Genomic DNA, 9,103 nt, shown 5'->3' with positions numbered 1-9,103 from the left:
TAAGTGTGACTTTGTTAGTACTTCAGAGTTTACAGCTGTTGGTTTTCATGAATTTGGGCCTTAGTAACTGAGTGTAGAGCTTGACCTTCTGGAGAGATGACTCATTCTTTAAATGAACAGTGGTTGGGCACTGATTTGATGTGGGAGGAGGAAATTAGAACAGAAAAAGTAAGTAGCTGAGATAAGAGACTAGAGTTATAGTTAAGTGGCTGCACAAGGCATTACACTGGTTCTTTTGAGGCCAGTGGAAGTGTAACTGTGAAATTAGCCTATCTGCAAAAGAGAGACAAATGGTGAGTAAATAAGACTAGAAATGGGGAAGTATTAGCAACATAAATGGCTATGCTGATACAAGTTTTACTGCATGAAACCTTTTGCTGAAACTGTCAGCAGAATCTGAAGGCCTTAACCATTTCTAAGAAATAAAATGAGCTGGCTTGAATGAACCTGTAATTTACTGGATTAAGGGTCTGAAGAGAGATGGTTGAGTAGTAAGAGAGGGTTGCTAAATTAAAAAGAAAAATGTTGTTCACTGTATATAGGCCGGTCTAATTATGTAGCATTTTCTTTCCTGAGACGAAAATGCTTTTAAAAAATAACATGGGGTGTGTCCATTTGAACGTAGTTAACGTTGGAAACATAGAATTTCCACATGTGGTATCATTTAGTTGTTTTTTAAAAAGAGCAAAAACAAATGTGTGTTTCACTAAAGTTAAATCCTTGCCACTTCTGAAGATGTCAAAGTAAATTTTACAGCTAATATAGATGTTATTTCTAGTGGTTTCAGAATAACATTTGAAGGGCAGGAATTTTTGTTGTGCGTACACTTGTGGAGAATAAAAGGAGACTAGATGATTACACGAGACACACTTTCAAAGGGCTCGACCCAGCTGTTGTTCTGTAGTGGGGAGCTCCAGGTGGGGATGGTGAAGTATGTGGAATAGGGCATGACTAAGATCTGTGGATGGCTAGTATGACCTACTTAGGTAGGTCATGCTAATCTTGGTAACTGCTTGAAGTTCAGTGTCTAATTAACTCAGTAGTAGAAATAGTGGGAGATAAGTTAGCAATAGTAGTTTATTATAGCTTGTAGTGTGTGTGTGTGTACACTCTTATGTATAAATATTATTTTTTCAACTTAAAAAGGGCAGAGGATGCCTATTTATGAGGTCTACGTGCTAAAAGAGCAGATAAGTATATTATTGGTTGATGTTTCCCAGCTGACTGATCCGAGAAGTTTTAATAGCTAACTAACACAGTTGCTTAGTCCTCCTATAGCCTTCTGCCCTTTTATGACCCTGCTCCAAGGGCTGAAGAGAGAGGCTTTAGGGGAATACCCTCCATGGGTATTAGTAATATTAGTCCAAGCAGACTTAGTTACATGTTCCCTACAGCCTAGGATACTGTTATGAGTGAAGGGCTGTGTGTATGGGACCCCCATTGGTAATGAGATGTTTATAATGACTTTTTCACCAACTTTTTACTGTGGGGGGGGGGTGTATGTGTGTGGGGGGGAATTTTAAATTTTGGTTTTTTTTTCTTTTTCTTTTTTTTTTTCTGTCTCCAGTAACATACAATTGGGCAGATGTGGCATTTGTATTGAGCCACAAATCAGTCATTACTTCTTAGAATTAGGGACTTCATAATCTGTTGCCTGTACTTGATCATCTAATACAGAGAGAGGGCATGCCTTCCAGAAGTGGTGTATGGGATTTCAATCAAGTAGTGAATGGAATTAGTTGACCTGGAAGCCTGCATGCTTCTCTGTGGAATGCACAATTTCAAACTTAGTTTTTGCTTTATACTACCCAGAGTTCTTCTTTCAGTTACTTTTTGAGAGTAGTATTAACTGGCTCTCTAATTGATGGGGTATACATTTTCTAAAGTCCCTCAGAAAACCCAGATACAGCGCCACTTACAATATTTAACTCAATACATCGTATTGTGAAGGATTCTAAGGTGTCTTTAAAAACTGGTATCACATTCTGGCAAGGAAAAGAAAATAATCATTCCTGATACCAGTACATGCTATACCCTCTGATAGCACAAAGGTGGGTCCAGGGTCTAGCCCTGCTTCTTCTGCCCTTACTGGGGACAGAGCACTCTTTTTTTTTTTTTTTTTTCCATTGTATTCCTTGGAGGGAATGATGAGTAAGGTCTACCAGGCAAAGGCTGGATATTTGGAAGCAGCCAAACAAATGGTTTGTTTGTTGGGTGCTCCAGTAATGAATCCCGGGACAGGAGCAAAAAGGAGAAGGCCTTTTAGATGAGCAACAAGCAAGTATAGGAATTGGCCCTGGGTAGGGTGATAATGAACCAGGACTGAAGCTCGTGTGTTTGGGCATGTCATTATTTAGGAACATGAAGCAAGAGTTGGTGTTAGAGAGCATGGCACCTCATACCTGTGCCTAAGGATAACCTCTTTGAGGCAATGTGGTGATGCGCTTGTCTCAGTAAATCCTTATGGCCAATGGGTAAAAGACTTGTAACCTAGGGTTAAGAGAATAAATTAAATTCTTGAGTCAGCAAGTGGGAGACTATGGCCAGTGAGGAAAGTGAGGCACAGTGTTAAGGAACACCACCATATGCCTGCTCTCTGGTAAGAACAGCTCCCACTGTTCTGTCCAATTCTATTTAGAGTGGGAATTATTTGAATGGGGTTGTGAAACTTTCATTGCTGGGAGAGAGTAAATACCCATAGCCTGTAAACTATGCCCCCAGCCATAAAGATCCACATCAGTTCTCCCAGAACACTTCATGGAGACTGGAGAATTTGGGCATCCAACTTCCACTCCCACTCGTGTTTGATAATGTGGTATTGGGGACAGCATAAATAACTCTTTTCTACTATGTACATATGAATTGTTTGACTTCCTCTTCCTTACAAATAGACAATATTCTAATTCTGTTCAAATACACAAGTGGCTATTCAGCCATCACTGATGTGAAACTACTTTGTACATCTGATGCAATTTTGACTGTAATTTAAAATGAGACCTTAAAGAAATATTATACTGTACTGCAGTAATGCCCAGAAGCTCCAACCAGATTGGGAGATCATGCAAAAACCTAGCTGGGTGTTTCCAGTCTAAAACCATCTAAATCAGATGAAGGGTGGAAAGATAAGTATTCAACGTATTATCTATGGGAGGGGGACAGGGGTAGGAGAATGGTTATAATCCTCTTATTTTAGTGCCAATGGAGAGAACTGAAGGGACAGCAACAGTGCCTGGTAGCTCCCAGACCTATCTATGAGTAATTGAGAAAGGTGTTGATTGTGTTCAGGAAGTTTTCTATGCCTAAGGAGTAGCGCAGAGGAAAGCATGGATCTGATTGTTGAAGAAATTGTTAGAAATATTGTTAAAATATGATTAGAAATGAAGTATTGTTAGAACTGCACAGTTTGCATCTCATAACTGCACAGTTTGCATCTCGTACCTAATAAGAAGAAACACTACCAAAACCCTTTTTATGCTAAGAATCACTCCCTTTTCTCTCCCCCTGACTATTCACATGCAGATTACAAAAGCTAAAATTCAACTAACTGTGTCCTTTGAAAGGGGGGGGAATTTCAACTCTTAGTAACCTAGAAAACTTTCTGAGCGTGCGCAATTAGCTAATACATATATGCCTATCCGCCCCACATACTTAAATAATTAATTATAATATACATGTGACAAATAAAGTGATGTAGTCACATATATGTTTGTATAAACCAGAAATGAACTGTAAAAGTTCCTGTTTCTGCACACGTGCCCAAAAAAATAAAAAGCCAGCTAAAAATTTCCTCAGTGGGCAGAGTAATCTGAGATTTTCTATCTCTGCTCTGACCCTATTTACAAATATACCTTTTGTGCTACTAATAGTATATACCTAAGAATTATTTGCGAGCCTCCAAAAAAAACGAACCACAATATTTTACAAGAAAGTCAAGAGTGACGATAAGTTCTGTCTTAAAAACAAAGTGGTGACTCAATAAGATGCAAGTACAGCTATCAGGAAGAACAAAGCTGTGAAGGTGAGGCCAAGAAGGTTGTTTTGTGAAAAAGAGGACAAATTCAAAGAGAGATCAAATGAGTCAGAGTAAAGAGGGAGGAGAGAAGAAGAAATTTAGCACTTGATGAGATGGGGGAAGTCATGAGGACATTGATAAGTGCAAAAATGAGTAGATCCTTGATTTGAAATGACACCCTAGAGGACGGAGTCCTATATCATTACTAATCCCTTGAGCCCTCCACATTAATGAATAGTGCTAGCTTGCAGAGGTCATGTATGTGGAAAACCACTATATTTTCATACTGGCAAAATAAAAGCAAAATGAAATGCAGGAGGAGAAAAGCATATCATATTCAAGGTGTATTTTCGTATATTCTTAGATATTACGAAGTCAGAGGTTTAAATGGTGTATTGTATGAGGCACTGATAAGTGAATAGTGAAGCACTTCTAAAGGAAACACCTGTGTTGAATAAAAACAGTCACATACCAGGCATAGCATGGGTGGTAAAACAAATGTTTAAGTTTCTCTATAAAAACATGAAGAAAATTTAACCAGAACTATTTCTTTAAAAAAATATGCCCACATTTGTTGAAATTCTGTTGCTGTCACATTATTCAAAGCAAGTTTGTTCTTAATTTTTTTACAGCTTTCTTCCAACAGATCACATCTGGATTTTTAACTTGGGTGAAAGATTGTTCTTCTATGTCAGGCCATAATGTAACGGGACTATTATTTATTTCCAAATCTATTCCACTTCTCCTCTTTGGCCAAATTTAAGTTTAACAGGGTCTTTAATTACATTTACTCTACTAGCTGACCACTATAAAATTGAAGTCCTCACCACAAATCTGTAAAAATGTTTCCACTGAAATGGGAGACAAAAATAGAATAATTCCATGTCTTTTTGGACAGATGCCTAGCTGAAACTATGCAGGGTTTGACTAACAAGAGGATGTAGTCTTTGCTGAAAACAATTTTTAAGGTCCCTTTAGTCTTCAGGAATATTCAACTAGATGAATGGAGAGAGAGAGAGGGAGAGAGGATTTACATTAGTTTGTCTGCAGTTTTGTTAACTACTTTTTCTTTTTGCTACTTTTGTCTTCTACCATCATTTCAGTTTATCAGAATTTCTGACTATACAGATGCAACTTGGTGAGTACTAACTTACTTGGCTTCTATTTTTTTTTTTTTTTTGAAGTAGCATTTCCCCTTCACTTGAGTGCAACTACTATAGGGAAATATTACTTTTGAGAGTAGGTAGTTGGAGAACCCTACTGTAAAATAGTCTTCCATTGCTTTAAAAGTTAGATTAACATGTAGCTGAGTTTATGAATATTGTAGACTTTTTTTCGTGAATAGTCTGGAGTTATTTTCATCTCCCTGCAGTGCCATACACTGAACTACCAGATTTCTTCTAAATTCTGTTGGGAACATAAAAGGCAAACCAGGTAACTGATAACTTAAAAAGAAATTAACGGAAAAAACTGTATCGGTATTTTATAGACTGAAAATGAAAGCAAACCAAGCTATTGTTGTATGAAAGTATTTATCCATGACCCTCTGGGCTGTCTGTTAGGATGTATTTATTAATTCTGGTATTCTGATATCAATCATTGATGTTGTGCCATTAAAAAAAAAAAGGTAAAATAGTTAATTTAACTTTTTCCAGCAAAAAAATTATTTTAATAAGCTGTGAATACAAATGCTAAAAAAAATTAGAGTGGATTCCATAAAGCATGACTCTTCTTTTTTTTTCTGCTGTGTAAAATTTGTGTTCATATATTAATCCTATGCACATATCTTCCTATTATGTGATGATAAACTGATGTGATGTATTTAACCACTTCAATAAAAACAAGAGAATCCATACAAGGTGATGATGTCAATGAAACTATGGGAGTTTACACTCAGTTAGACTCTTGCCTTTTATTTCAATATTTATAAACCCTGCTTCAGCTAGATAGTCCTCCTTAATTGTATATGTGGCAGTTTCTACAGACTGAAAAAGCAGAAATAATATCTGTATGTGTGTTGTTTTAACGTGGTTCAGACAGAGCTGGGAAATGCTTTGGTTATGTGAAAACAATAGTACCGAGTGTCTCCTAAGTTGGCGGTTCTTATGAGAACAGCTTTATTTGCTACTACTGCTTTGGTTTACTTTAACTAAATGAAGCATGCAGATTTGAGCTGAGATCAGTAGGCACTGGAACAATATGAGAAGTTTTGTTTTTAATTTGGTATTTTAAAAAAATTGGTAAAAACAGAATACAGTTTTGGGACCAGACCCCAAAACAGTGTATTCATGACTAGTCTCCTTTGACACAATAGACTTCAGGCATGAATTAAGTTAATCATTACAGTCTTTTTGAGGTTAAGCTGTGTTTCTGTTCATTTGTCACTTGTTTTTATTTGTTATACTGAAAGTCTGGCTGAGAAACCTACATATTTTCTTCTATATCTTTTATGGAGCTCAGTGGGACCAAATGAACTGTGCTTGGCATGATACTCTATTTTTCAGTTGTGTGCTATATATTTTTATGCCATTGTTAGTTTGTGCTTTACCTGCTTGCTAAGGAGAAGTACAAAGTTTACTTACTTGCATTAAGGCATTTGACATGTCAGACTTGTGTAGGTATATTAGGATAACAGTGGGTGATGTTTATTAGATCATATTCACCGGTGCAAAAATTCTGCTGTCACATTTCATGTTTCAAAACAAAAATATGGTCCCTGAGAGCAGTGTAAGGTTACAAATAGACATTTTGTCATGAGGTAAAAATTTTTTGTCCTGGGACAAAGTGCAATCTTTCAGACATCTGTGTCTGTTGTCCCACGATAAATCCTAAAATGAGATAAGAATGGTACAGGTGCCATCAATGGCAGAAATGTGGCAGTGCATTCAGCTGCTTACTGAAACCTGATTAGTGATGTGTGTACATACCAATCTTGGGGTAGTTTTGTTCCAGAGCAAGCAGGCACCACTTGTCCAGGGACAAATGCAATGTTTGTTCCTAGCCTAATATCTTTACAGCCACTACAGTGAGAGTGTGAGTGTGTGTGTGTGTGTGTGTAATAGTACCCCCTTGAAATCTTTCCCCATCTCACAGGTGTTCCTTTGTGAAAGAAAATTTAGCTAAAGAACTGATCTGTTCGATCTGATTCTGATATGTGCGATAACTTGGAACCAGAATAGATACTTGGATGGAAGTTAGAGTGATTATGAGAAGATAAGGGTGACCCAAACACTGTAATATGCATGTCTGGTAAGGATGCATAAAGAATGTGCCTGCTTCTCCAGTGGCTATATACTGTAATTATCCTTAGACCCTAGAGTAGTAATAGAAGGTTCCTTTCTCTTCCTCTTTTTGACCTCTCTCTGGTAATGGTCAGAGATAATTGCATATATGGCATTTTTGTGTTTTGAGTTAGAGAATGGATAATATGAGGGGGATGGATGACGTGGCCTGTTATCCTAGGAAATGTCAATAACTGGACCCACAAGTTGCTCACCCAATCCTTTGACTACAAACCATCCCATTCATGCCTGGGCATATTAATAATTTGCCAGATCTTCTTTTTTTTTTTTTGCAGTTTTGTGCTTCCTGAACAAACCATATTCACTTATATCAGTATACCATATTTTTGTGCATACAACACATACCTGTTTCCCAGAAATTATCTGCTGGAAATTGAGGTGCTTGCTTTGGCATTGGGGGTAGCACAGTGAGTACACTGAGCTCCCCAGCTGCTGGGTATGGACACAATCTATTTGGTCTGGCAGCAGCTGAGGCTACAGAAACTGCTACAGACTCTGTGTCTTCCTCACAGTGAATGTGTTAGGCTTGTTTTAGTAATGTTTATAAAGCTATCAAAGGGGCCATAAAAGTACTATTTCAGCTTTATCAGTTCCCACCACCCTTTTCCTCCACCCCCCCAGGTGATTTAAATATACATACCTGTACTGACTTGTCTTATTCTACAGTACCTGGATTTTGTTGGTCTTTGCTGATCTAATTCATAAGTTTGTTTTGTTATCAGACATCTCAAGCTTTCATGAACATGAACTACTATCTGGAATAAGTTAATTGCATTAGGAAATAATTGATTTTGAGCAGAAAGATTGTGTTTAGTAACTCAGCAAAGTTCTTACTTAATAATGAGGGGAAAACACCATAAACAAACACTTGTCTCCTGGTACCCTGTAGAGAATTTTTGTTAACAGAAGTGCAATTGAATCTTTGCAGTTGAGCTAGAATTCACAGCACATTCTGTGATTGTTTGAAAACATTCCTTTGTTAGTTTCCTTGGTTATTTTATGGCAATATGTACTGCATCTGGTTATGTGCTTGAGTATATTTTCTTTTCTGCTTGCAGAAAAGCCAGGAAATAACAAGGGAGAAGAGAGTGAAAGGGGTTTAAGTGGTAAAACGTCAAATACTGTTTCACATTGGTGTGCTTATTGCTAAAAAGTGACAACAGGAAGTGGTGGGCCATATTGCTTCACTGTTAACTTAAATTATGCTCCTGAAAACGCTATTGAAAATGCTTAACTCTAATTCTCTGTTCTTGGTGTGTGCCAGATGACAGAACTGGGTACGTTGGCTCAAAATGATCATTCCTGACGTGGGTATGACTCCTAGCTTGTCACGTGTAGAATCCTGACCTAAAGTCCATGCCACTAAGTCAAATTGTTCCACACTTAATTTCTCCCCTGCCAAAACAAGATGTTAAAATAATATGCAAGTGCTACTCAGAGAAGTTGTCTGTAGTGGCTTGTACCTTTTCATTATTCCCTGTTGTCAGGAGAAGCAGAGTGACTGTATTGGGGCCATATCCTTAAGTACTACAGACTGTCATGGCTTACATGCTGTCAGGAGACTTCAAGGGACTTTAAGAGATTTACATCAGTTCAGGATATGATGCATCTTGTTGAAATAATGGATTAATTTGAAAATGGAAGGTGAACATGGGAGAAAAGCCTTGAGCTAGACAGGGTCAAAAACAGATCTGCTTTTGGTTTAATGTAGCAAGGCCCAGTTTTTTTTATTGGCAGGCATGTCACAAATTCTCCCGCACGCTCCTTGAGCACCATTCCAGCCCCCTTC

The 9,103-nt window shown here is 37.7% G+C and overlaps 1 protein-coding gene across 2 annotated transcripts in view; it reads left to right on the top strand.

The window, feature by feature from the left end:
- The first annotated feature begins 240 nt into the window (after window positions 1-240).
- Window positions 241-9,103, top strand: part of INSC (INSC spindle orientation adaptor protein) — a 275,844-nt gene continuing 266,981 nt past the window's right edge. The window contains exons 1-2 of one of the 2 annotated variants that reach the window (XM_090032621.1): window positions 241-293; window positions 5,116-5,150. The gene's annotated coding sequence lies outside the window, so the exon portion shown is untranslated. Of the gene's footprint in view, window positions 294-5,031; window positions 5,151-9,103 lie in introns of those variants that run through there. The other variant, XM_090032620.1, reaches the window with a different exon arrangement.

This window comes from Crocodylus siamensis, chromosome 2 (genome assembly GCF_052110815.1).
Source record: "Crocodylus siamensis isolate JL-2025a chromosome 2, ASM5211081v1, whole genome shotgun sequence".
Lineage (NCBI taxonomy): Eukaryota > Metazoa > Chordata > Crocodylia > Crocodylidae > Crocodylus > Crocodylus siamensis.
Note: the sequence above shows the minus strand (reverse complement) of the source record. Positions and strands in the feature narration are given on the sequence as shown.